Genomic DNA, 12,143 nt, shown 5'->3' on the forward strand with positions numbered 1-12,143 from the left:
CATTTTCCTCCAACTCACCCTGTACAACCTTGTTTACATCTTAACAGGAGAATTACGATGAAGTTTTGAACTGTGAAAGAAAAGCTGTGAAAAAACTCTTTAGTGATGAGAAGAAAACAACGATGATTTCCTGATGTTCATTTAATCAAATAGCTTTTGTTGCATTTAAAGCTTAATATTTAATATTTATATAATTAATAATATAACATATTTTTTCATCACTGAATTCTGAATACTAGTGATTTAGTAAAATAGGGAAAGTCTAAAGTGACCTCAGGCTTTGTCAGGGAAGGTCAGTGCTTTGTACACATTAATACACATCAGAGGTGGGAAGTAACGCAGTAAAAATACTTCGTTACTGTACTTAAGTACATGTTCCTGGTATCCGTACTTTACTCCACTATTTATTTTTCGGACAACTTTTGACTTTTCCTCATTACATTTGTACACAAATATCTATACTTTTTACTTCTTACATTTCCCAAACGGACTCGTTACTTTTAGTATTATTCCTTCTCATTGGACGCTGTTTCCAGCCTATCATCCTATCATTGTGCGGCTTTTTCCCCATGTGACTGGTGTACTGTATTATTTACTGGCTATCAGACATAGACTAAGGATAGCGGAGCTAACAATGAGCAGCGCCTACAAAAGGAATGGCTAATGTTCATTCAGAGAGAGTCACCGATGTTAAAGTAACTAACAACGAGGACATTCCTGAACACACATGGCCATATATGAGGGAGATGTTTGTAATAATCGGCGTCAAAAAGGATTCCTGGCGAATGCGTTGTGAATTGTGTCACCCAGGGGGGGTTCTAGCCCTTTTTTAGGGTGGCTTCAGCCCCCTGTCTGTAATCTCAGCCACCCTAAAACTATAAGGATCATTTTTACTTTCATAAATAAACAATAAAAATGACATTAAAATGCAGGACGTGTCGTCGATGGGAAAGAAAATTATTTATCAGTTTGATCCAAGAGCGATTTTATTTACTTTGCTTTTACACGCGTGTGTTGTAGTGTTTCACACGTGCGTCTTCAGCTGTCTGCTTTATTAGGACGGAGAAGCACAGGTACGCGCAGCGTGCACGCGCAGTCAGAGCTGGAGGCGTTTATCTATAACGTTAATCGGCGGAAAGACGCAAAGACGGCAACCAAAAGCAGTGAAATGTCACTATTCTTATTACCAGAGTTGTCATATAATATATAATATAGAACTCTTCTTGTTTTAAATTCTCACTGAGGGCTAAAACCCCTAAAGATGAAACCCTAGAACTGCCCCTGGGGTCAACCCAAAAAAGTGCTTAATTTAATGAACATTAATTTTGTCATTTGTAAAACATCACAATAATTTTGAGTTGTTTTGAAGCACAGAGCTGGAATCTCCCTACAGTTTGGGATATGGCCTTGGTGATACACTTGGTATACATTATATTTCCAAAAGTATTGGGTCACCTGACCTCTCCTGCTATATGTGGTTGTTTTCTGATCTCATCCCTACTGAACACCTTTGGGATGAATGTGAACGCTGACTCCACCCTACCTCAACTACATCAGTGCCTGCCTTTCATAACACTCTTGTGGCTGATGAACACAAATATCCATCAGCACACTGCAAAATTATATATTCATATATAAAACATGAGGTCCAGTTACCACATGACACTAAACAGTAGTATCAGCGACTTTTTACTTAAGTACATGTCAGAGCCCAAACTTCTTTACTTTAACTTGAGTAAAAGAGTGCAGTCACTACTTCTACTTTTACTGGAGTCTTATGAGTATCTGTACTTCTACTGGAGTAAAGGATGTGTGTACTTTCCCACCTCTGCTACACACGACTATACACTACAGTCACGAGGAATACTAATGAATCAATCGGAGAGAACTAGAACACCTTAAACTTAATTTGCACTCAGATTTTCATAATAAGCAAATTTTCTTTTGAATAACCCGTGACTGGAATCTCTGGGAGGTCAGAACTCAATGTGCATCCAAACACATCTCTACATAACATCTCTACACAACATCTCTACACAACATCTCTACACAATATCTCTACACAACATCTCTACACAACATCTCTACACAATATCTCTACACAACATCCTACACAACAACCTACACAACATCCTACACAACATCTCTACACAACATCTCCACACAACATCCTACACAATATCCTACACAACATCTCTACACAACATCTCCACACAACATCTCTACACAACATCTCTACACAACATCTCTACACAATATCTCCACACAACATCTCTACACAATATCTCCACACAACATCTCTACACAATATCTCTACACAACATCCTACACAACAACCTACACAACATCCTACACAACATCTCTACACAACATCTCCACACAACATCTCTACACAACATCTCTACACAACATCTCCACACAACATCCTACACAATATCCTACACAACATCTCTACACAATATCCTACACAACATCTATACACAACATCCTACACAACATCTCTACACAACATCTTTACATCTCTACACAACATCTCTACACAACATCCTACATAACATATCTACACAATATCCTACTCAACATCTCTACACAACATCTCTACACATTATCTCTACACAACATCTCTACACAACATCTCTACACATTATCTCTACACAACATCTCTACACAACATCTCTACACATTATCTCTACACAACATCTCTACACATTATCTCTACACAACAGCCTACACAACATCCTACACAACATCTCTACACAACATCCTACACAACATCCTACACAACATCTCTACACATTATCTCTACACAACATCTCTACATAACATCCTACACAACATCCTACAGTATACAACATCTCACATGCCTATCACATGCCATTATACGATCCCATTGGTGTTTTCTCTGGTGAAGAAGTGTCATGCTAGAACTATCACTAATTTATAAAGCGCGTCCCCACGTGTCCCACTGTGTATGGTTGTGTATGTTACAAATAAAATGTGAATTTAAATGTAATTATTATAACAGCTTATGTCACATGCTAATATCATGCTAACTCTACTTAGTACTTTATGCTGTAAGTAAAGAATAAGTTACACAATATGAATTATTACTGAGTGATGTTACTGTTACTAAGCCAAAGTTTATTCTTTTCCAGTAACCACATAGCCAAAAAAAACTATTAATAATTCAGCTATATTTTAACAATTACTAATTTAAATGTATTTCACCAAAGAAAACATGACTTACAGTTTAGTGTAAATTCAAACATTGTGGAAATTTTGTGAAACTGGTGCCACAAAGCTCTGAGCCTGGAGACTTCATATTAATATTTACTTCCATAACCATTACATTAATGCCTCATTACAGAAAACCTCCATAACATAATAATGTAAAGGAATGAGCGGTTACAATATAAGTGATAATCTATTAGCTGTGGTATAATATGATTAGATTTGATGTGTATTATGTTCATGTATAGAAGACCAGCTCGTGGTACACCGTGTGTCTTGTAAGGTGACAAATAAAACATGAAACCTTGGAGTTTACTGTTATTTATTTATTAAACTTTAACACTAAAAGTTGGTTGTTCATTGAGTATAAATCGTCTGACATTGAACCCATGCAAAGCCTTAGTTTGCACACCAATAATCATAATCAAATTTTGTTGAAATTCAAATTCACTTTTGTATAAGACGTGATATGACTCTCAAGGATGCCAATGACTATGCAATGTCATGACAGCCAGCATACATTTGTCATGAAAGCAGCAAAATAATAATAATAATAATAAAAAACCTTTGACACTTTTTCATTGTAACTTTAAACGATGTTTTAAACTCATGGTATCTTAAGTATGTAACATACTGTAGTGAACCAGCATTAATGTATTCAGTGAGAGAGATAACGTCACTCGGGACAAGGGCGTACCCCAAACGCTGTAAATGTAAATGCAAATTATGTCCTAAGGATTCTGTAATAAAACTTTTTCTTTTTTTATAGTGTTCTCAGTAAACGTTTGTTACAAAAGGATTGTTTAAACCCATATATAACATTAATATTTGATTATTATTATTATTATTGTTCATATTTATTTATATTTATTTGAAGGGAAAATGATGAGACTCTATCTATCTATCTATCTATCTATCTATCTATCTATCTATCTATCTATCTATCTATCTATAAACACCACAAAGAATAATTATTAAAAACAGTTATTTAAAAATAACATTGCTTAAAGACAAAAAGAAACAGACAGAGAAAATAGAACATGGGGGAACAATGGCCTCTACTGGTCAAAACACAGAATAGCGGATCAAATACGGATGGCCTGGAACAGCTCGGTTAAACACTGCACACAGTCACAGACTGCACGACGACAAGCTGAAGATCCTTTAAAAGTTCTAGATCTAACATTTTAAAGAGAATCAAAGGTTTAAAGAGTCAGTCTTATTATTAACTGTAATAATTATGAATCCTGAAAACTTCTGCGGTAAAAGTCTTATAAAATCACGTGTTTCTTGATCAGTGTGTTGTGGCGCCCTCTGCTGGAACAGACTCATTACAGCAGCAGGAACTTCTAGAAAAAGATTTCCAGCTCCTTCAGGATTTTTATTTCTTTAAGGTTTTGTGGTGTTCTATCTCTGGAATGCATTAATATCTTAATGCATTAATTTGTATTCTAAATAAAATGCTTCATGTGAATGAATAAATGTTATATGGTTAATATTATCTGTAGTAGTTTGCTTGCATGTTCATGTGTCAAAGTCACCAAATATTGTACCCATGCAAAACACAATGAGTGTGAACGTAATCCAAGTGATTTTAGTGCATCGATTTTCATAATCAAATTTCTTTTAAATGCAAATTCACATTTGTTTAAGATGGACCTGAACACTGCTGGATGTTATGGATAATATTTCAAACTTGAGACACTGAGACTGTGTGAAATGACTCTTAAAGCAGTTGAACATGTATACGCTACAGTACCACCTAGTGGACATGAATAAAAGAGCACTGCAATAGTAAGATAAAACAACAATTACTATTTGTGTAATTAATCAGTAATTGTATAAAATATTATAATACTATATAATTATAAATAACTTAAACCATTGATGAAAGAAATGCTGGGAGACAGAAGTACTTGCTCCAATCTCTGGCAATGCTGCAAGAACTGACCTGCTACAGAAGTTATCCTATAAATATATATTTATTCTGACTCTAATCATCACATTGAAAAGACTAGCTAAATAAAACAAGCACACTTAACTAAAATAAATTAAAGCTGATTCTTCAGACTGGATGATCTCAGAGATGAGGTTTATTATAGTCAGCACTGAGTACAAATTACGAGCATCCCATCAACACAATAACCTTTATTTTCAAAGCTCAATGTCCATATCCATGTTTCTTATCAAAGATGATGACCTCAGCCAAATTCCGCAAGTCGATTTGTTTTCCAGACACAATTACATTCCGCTTTTTAATTTTCCATTTCCGTTTATAATTTCATTTTAATATAAAACATAAAAATTTGTGTCTCTTATCTGTGAAACATTCTCATTTCATGTTAAGAAGATATCATGGGTATGTCTGTGTCACCATCTCTGTTCCACGCTAATTATTTTAAACTCTTAGCTAATTTATGCATTATGAATTACAGATCCTAACATGTCTGTGACCTGGGGTGAAATTGATTTTCTCCAAACCCTTACCACCAATCCACCTCACTTTGACCGTTTGTGTGGATATATATATATATATATATATATATATATATATATATATATATATATATATATATATATATATATATATAGTTTTTGGAAATTCTTCCATTCTTCCAATTCTTTTTGGAGTTATTCTTTTTATTATTATATACTATTAACTCAACATTTCGCTTATCCAACATATTGGTTGCAAAGTGTTTAGTACTCTGTTCTCCATCATTACTAATAGGTGTGAAGACATTCATGACTTCAGAACTGACCTAAAAGATAGATCTTTTGACAGATGACCAAATATGATCTATGACAATTCATATTAGAAAACCAGAGCCAATTGTTGTACAAGAAGTAAAATTCTTCTTAAAGTTTACCTCAGTTTATTCATCTAAAACCTGTAAAATTCTCTGGAAATATTATCGTTATTAATTCAGGTGTTTAGGTGCACAAGGATTTCACTGCAATATTTCTGAACACCAGTCCAGTAAAGAATCAATCACGTCTCATAATAAAACCAGTCCTTAAATCTTTAAGGTCAGTTCTGAAGTCATAAATGTCTTCACACCTACGTCAGTCATGCAGACAAAAATATTTAAATGCAAGATAAACACAAAATTGTGTCTATGGAGATAAACAAATAGACGCAGCGGTGAAAGATTACACAGCTAAAGCAGTCGTAAAAAAATTGATTTTGTGAGTGTTGTTTTTTTATTTCAGGTAAATCCTGCTTCTTGCCAAGCTGCCATTTTAAAACGAAGGTTTAAAGTTAATTAACATTAAAATAAGCTAATTAAAGGAAACAAAATCATTTGGCCTTAAACAGAGTCACCGAAATCTGTCTATTGAGCTCATTGACTCAAATAACATTATAAATTCTAAATAAACTGTTAATTTTATCCTAAACTGGGCAGAAAGTTTTGATTGAAAATATATTCATGTACAAAAAAATGTAAACTATTGAGCAAAAAACAATCTCCTTCAGTAAGAGTAATTATGATGTCAGCAGGTTGACTCTTGAGACTTGTAGATCTCAGACTCACGTCGTTCTTGAAGTCATTACCTGAGCCGTTCATCTACATGGATGACAACATTAATGGGAGACTCTAGATCTGGATCTGGGTCTCTAAATGCTAACTTGTCCTAGAGCTCAGGAGACATGCATTTAAATGCATTTTAAAGTCACTCTTGGTGCTTGTTGGTCCCATCCATTCTCTGAAGCCAGGAAGTGGAATTCAATAGCAAATACGGCCAAACTCCGTGTGCCCTAAGAGAGATGAATCAATTCTTCCAGGGATCTCTAAATAAAAATGTTAAGACATCTGTCTATGAGCTGAGACTCAAGAAAAAAAGGGTGATACACCAAGACAACAATGACAAGCACCAAGTCTGTGTACCAGAAAATGATTCAAGAGGAAGAAAGATAATGTTTTAAAGTGACCAAGTCAATGTCCTGACTTTAATACAACAGATATGTTGTAGAAGGACCTGAAAATATTTACTTTTAGGACTTGTGTGAAATCCTTAATTATCCAAAGAAGGACTCTTTGTGTGAAGAACGTACCAAGTATTAAAGCTAAATGTTAAATGCTGACAGGTTCTAGGTGTTACGATGTGTGCAGGTGTCCTCAAATTTGTTTGCGGTTGTTTTACATGTGTGTTTTTTAGAGTGCTGTGTTTGTTTTACATTTGCAAGCTTTTTTACCTACATGACTTCAAAGATGATGTAGGACCTAAAAGACTTTTGTCAAGAAGTATAAAGATTTACACTTGGACTGAAGTTCAGGAATATTGCAGGAAAAAAACCCAAAATGTATAAATGTATAAAGAATTCTGAATAACAACATCTATGGATTTTCAGAGGCTGCAAAAAAAACGAATGACATTAAAACCTCCAGCCTAACATTGTGTAGACCCACCATGTGTCATCAAATCAGCTCTGACCCACCAAGGCATGGACTCCACAAGACCTCTAAAGGTGTGCTGTGGTATCTGGCACCAAGACATTAACAGCAGGTCCTTTAGGTCCTTTAAGATGTGAGGTGCTGCATCCATGGATCTGACATCCCACAGATGCAAGATCGGACTGAGATCCTCTCTGAGAAGATCTCGGGACATTGGTGTCAACACCTTAAACTCTTTATATGTTCCTCAAACCATTCCTAAACATTTTATTCCATGTGGCAGGACTCATTGTTTGGGTTCCAGGTCACCATCTCCTGGATTCTGAGCTCATCACTGCTTTATGGTATGACCATCAGCTGGACCAGTATCAGTTACTAAGGGAGGACGTCCTGTAATGATCAGGCCTAGGCTGGATTTCTGTCTCTGGTTTCATGGAAAGGTAGAAGTACATGCTGGAGTCATGGCTGCTTTAAGAATCCTGTTTCAAAAGTGACTTCTGAAATTGTATGATGGAAATCAGTGTACAAACGAAGTTACACATAAATAAACAGTGTATTTTGACTGACACATATGCAAGTTTACCACCATTACAGAAGAAAGAGAACCGCAAGGCAGATTTGATTCCAAGACAGAAGACAGACACAAGGTTTTGCATGTGTTTTAAATGTATTTAAAAAGAAATGAGTGCCTGAGATGGATGTAGACGTGATGAGACGTTATTTAGAGACATTGTGCAGAGACAGACTGAGCTCAGACGCTTCAGAGCAAAGATGAAATCACTCTTCTTTATTTTCCTGCTGGTGGTTGGTTGTGGTTTGGCTGTGGGTCTGACAAGAGAATATGTTTTCATTTCAAATTACTATAATTGGTATAATGCTGTGTCATATTGCAGAGCTCACTACAAAGATCTGGCCACCATCACGTCTGCAGAGGAAAATGAACAAGTTTTTCAATCAAAAGTGCAAAAATATTGCACTTGGATCGGGCTGTCCATGTCACACTCAGGCACCTGGACATGGTCTGATAGAAATCCTGCTATTTTTCGGAACTGGAATTACGGATCACCTTATTTTTCTAAACAAAATGATGAATTGTGTGCTTTCATATATTATACTGGAACCTGGAGTAATCAAGTTTGTTGGAACAATAATCCTTTTGTTTGCTATCGGTTCCTTATCCTTGTGAAGGAGAAGAAGACCTGGGAAGAGGCTCTGGAGGTCTGCAGGACAAATTACACTGGTCTGGCCACTGTGACTTCTGAGATGAGCCTGAGGCAGCTGAATCTAGAGTCAGTGGGGACGGAGACAGAGAGCGTGTGGACCGGTCTGCGCTTCATGAATGGACAATGGTTCTGGGTGAACGGGGAGCCGCTGGGGAGCCTGGTCTCAATGCCTTCATGTCCAGCTCAGTCTTACCGCTGTGGAGCTCTCAACACCACAACAAACACCTTGCAGAACCTGAACTGTAATGAGAAGCTGAACTTCGTCTGCTACTGGAAGTGAGTAAGGAAAAATCTATAAACAAAAATAAATATTGAGAAAAAAATTTGAGATTCAAAAAAAGTGTCAGTTTCATAAACATATGGTGTCTTTTTGTGTCCTCTGTTTTTCTGAACAGGTGATTTTAAGTTCACACCTCCTTCAGGAAGATTATACTGTATACTGCATCACACTGTATAATCCTTTATTTAATTATTTATTATTTATTGTTATTATTATTATTATTATTTATAAATAGGTTTTATTGTTTTTATTACTGTCATTATTATTATTATAATAATTATTATTTATTTATTTATTTAGCTTTCTTTGTTAATATTTAACTGAGTTTTAGGTTCTCGTAGACGAACTAAAATTAAACACTTGAGGAGTTTATTTGTTGGTGGAGGGTCAGAGTTTATAATAATTTTGAAATCTGGATTGTGATTGGTCAGAAATGGTAGCATCATGGTTGTGGTGAAAAATCTCTTATATTGTCAACATTGTCATTAAATGTAATTTTTCAAAATGTTTTTTTAATTATGAAATTGTATGTAATTATAAATGTTCTGATTACTTTATAGATTGTATTTCTGTCATCCTTTTTTCTGCTGCTTGTAACTTAAGTTCATTTTAATTGATTTACCTGCCATTAAAAATGTGAGTTTAGGAATCAAATAAACAGCTGAATGATGACTTTGTTCAGACTGGTGATAATTTGTGTACAGTGTTGACCTCTAGGGGATATCTGTGGTATTACAGGTTTGTCAGGATACATTACAGGATAATCTTAGCTAATATATTTATCTCTACCAATAATTTTAATGTTAAACTAATCGTTGTTTACTTTATTATAGTTAAATTAATCTTTAAATTAAGAGGAAGTAATTCTTGTCCAAAAAGCAAAAGCCACCTGAAGTAAAAATGACACACAAACAAATGATGTAAACGATAAAACAATCACCTTAAACATGCATTTTAAACTCACCTGATGCACGTCTTTTTTTTTTTTTATGACAACAATGTTGAGTTTGCACTGAACATTTACTACATTCACAGTTTTTCTCTATAACTAATTAAGAACTCATAGCTTCACAGAAACTTGTATTCTTACAGCAAACCTTTTTGTTATGCTGCAGAGGGACGAGGAAAGAACCTGTAGGGTTTCAGATTCTTTTAATAGTCTGTTTTATTTCAGATCTGGAGATGGAGATGTTACAGACAGATTGTTACAGACTACAATAGGTTCCTGAGAGCTTTACTAGCTTTCCTGTATCTCCTGAAACAATTTTTGCTGCAGTTTCTTTGGCTCAAGAAAATGTGAACTCACATCAGCTAATTTGGATAACATACAAAATCATCCACACAGCCATATTCACCACTGAGATCATCTTTAATTTAATGTAGGTCTGTTAAATCTTGTCCAACAAAAATCTGAACTCCTGAATTTAATTACATTACTGTCAAACATTTGGCTTTTACATAACAGACCTTTGTACAATTTGTAATATTTGTAACATTCAGGGAAATAATAAAAGGTACATTGCATAGTCATCCTGATCAAAGACCCTGCCATTTATGTGATATATATATACACACACACACACACACACACACATACACACAGTACTGTGCAAAAGGTTTTAGGCAGGTGTGACAAAATGCTGTAAACAATGAATGCTTCAAAAATGGAAGTGTTAAACATTTATTTTCATAAATGAACAAAATGCTGTGAACGAACAAAAGAGAAATCTAAATCTAATCAATATTTGGTTTGACCACCTTTTTGTCTTTAAAACAGCAGCAATTCTTCTAGGTACACTCACACACAGTTTTTGAAGGAACTCAGCCAATAGATTATATGTTCCAAACATCTTGGAGAACTAATGTCACGGTTAGTCACAGGCGAATGCGGATGTGCAGTTAATCCTTTTAATAATCAAAAAACAAGCAACAAACAAGCGGACAGGACAGGACAGGACAGGACAGGACAGGACAGGACAGGACAGGACAGGACAGGACAGGACAGGACATACCAACAACAACTCACAACAGGGAAATGAACAAACAGAGTAGATATAGGGAACAAGAACCAATCACAAGATGGAGGCAATCACAGACTAAGACAAAACACCTGGGAAAGAGAATGTGTGCAGTTAATGTCCCTGGTAACAAATAGGTGGGCGGGGTCAACAATTAACATCAGGGAATGACAGCAGACAGAAACAAGGGAAAACACAGACAGACTCGTTACAACTAACCACAGATCTTCTGTGGATGACTGACTGGGGGGGGCATGCCATCGCTTCATGCCATCGCTTCATGCTGGTTTGAAGGCAAAAAACAATAACGCCAAATATTGATTTGATTTAGATTTTACCTTTGTTTGCTCACTTTGCATTTTGTAAATTGACAGAAATAAAAAACTCATTATTTATATTTCTGAAAGCGTTCTTTGATATATATATATATACAACAGAAAAGCTTGGTAATTATAATTAATATACCTATATAATATATAATTAATAATATGCTGGATAATGATGAAGTTTGTGCTTGAGTCACGGCTGCTTGGAGAATCCTGTCATCTTTTAAACAAAAACTTTGAATTTGCATTTAAAAGAAATTGTATTATGAAAAAGAGAGTGCAAAGTTATGCAAAATAGATAAAACCGCAATGTAGTTCGACTGACACGTATGTACTGTAAGCTTACTGCTATTAGAACCGGAACCACGAGTCAGAGTTTATTCCAAAACAAAAGAAAAGCTCACAACATTAGACTAGGATTTGTTCAAACAGTAGTTATTTATTTCTTCTTCTTTTTTTTTTTTTTTATAAATTAACACCTAATTAATTAAAGAAGTTATTTAGTACTTATTTGAAGGAAGCAGGTCTATTTAAATCTTTGAATTTGAATCTTTAAGTTACTTCATTAAAATGTCACATCCAACAAATGCATTAAAACGTTTTCTTTGATGTTTTGGTAAATTCATATTGTATTTAGATTACACATCCAATTATAAAGCAAATTGCCA

This window comes from Tachysurus fulvidraco, chromosome 13 (assembly GCF_022655615.1).
Source record: "Tachysurus fulvidraco isolate hzauxx_2018 chromosome 13, HZAU_PFXX_2.0, whole genome shotgun sequence".
Lineage (NCBI taxonomy): Eukaryota > Metazoa > Chordata > Actinopteri > Siluriformes > Bagridae > Tachysurus > Tachysurus fulvidraco.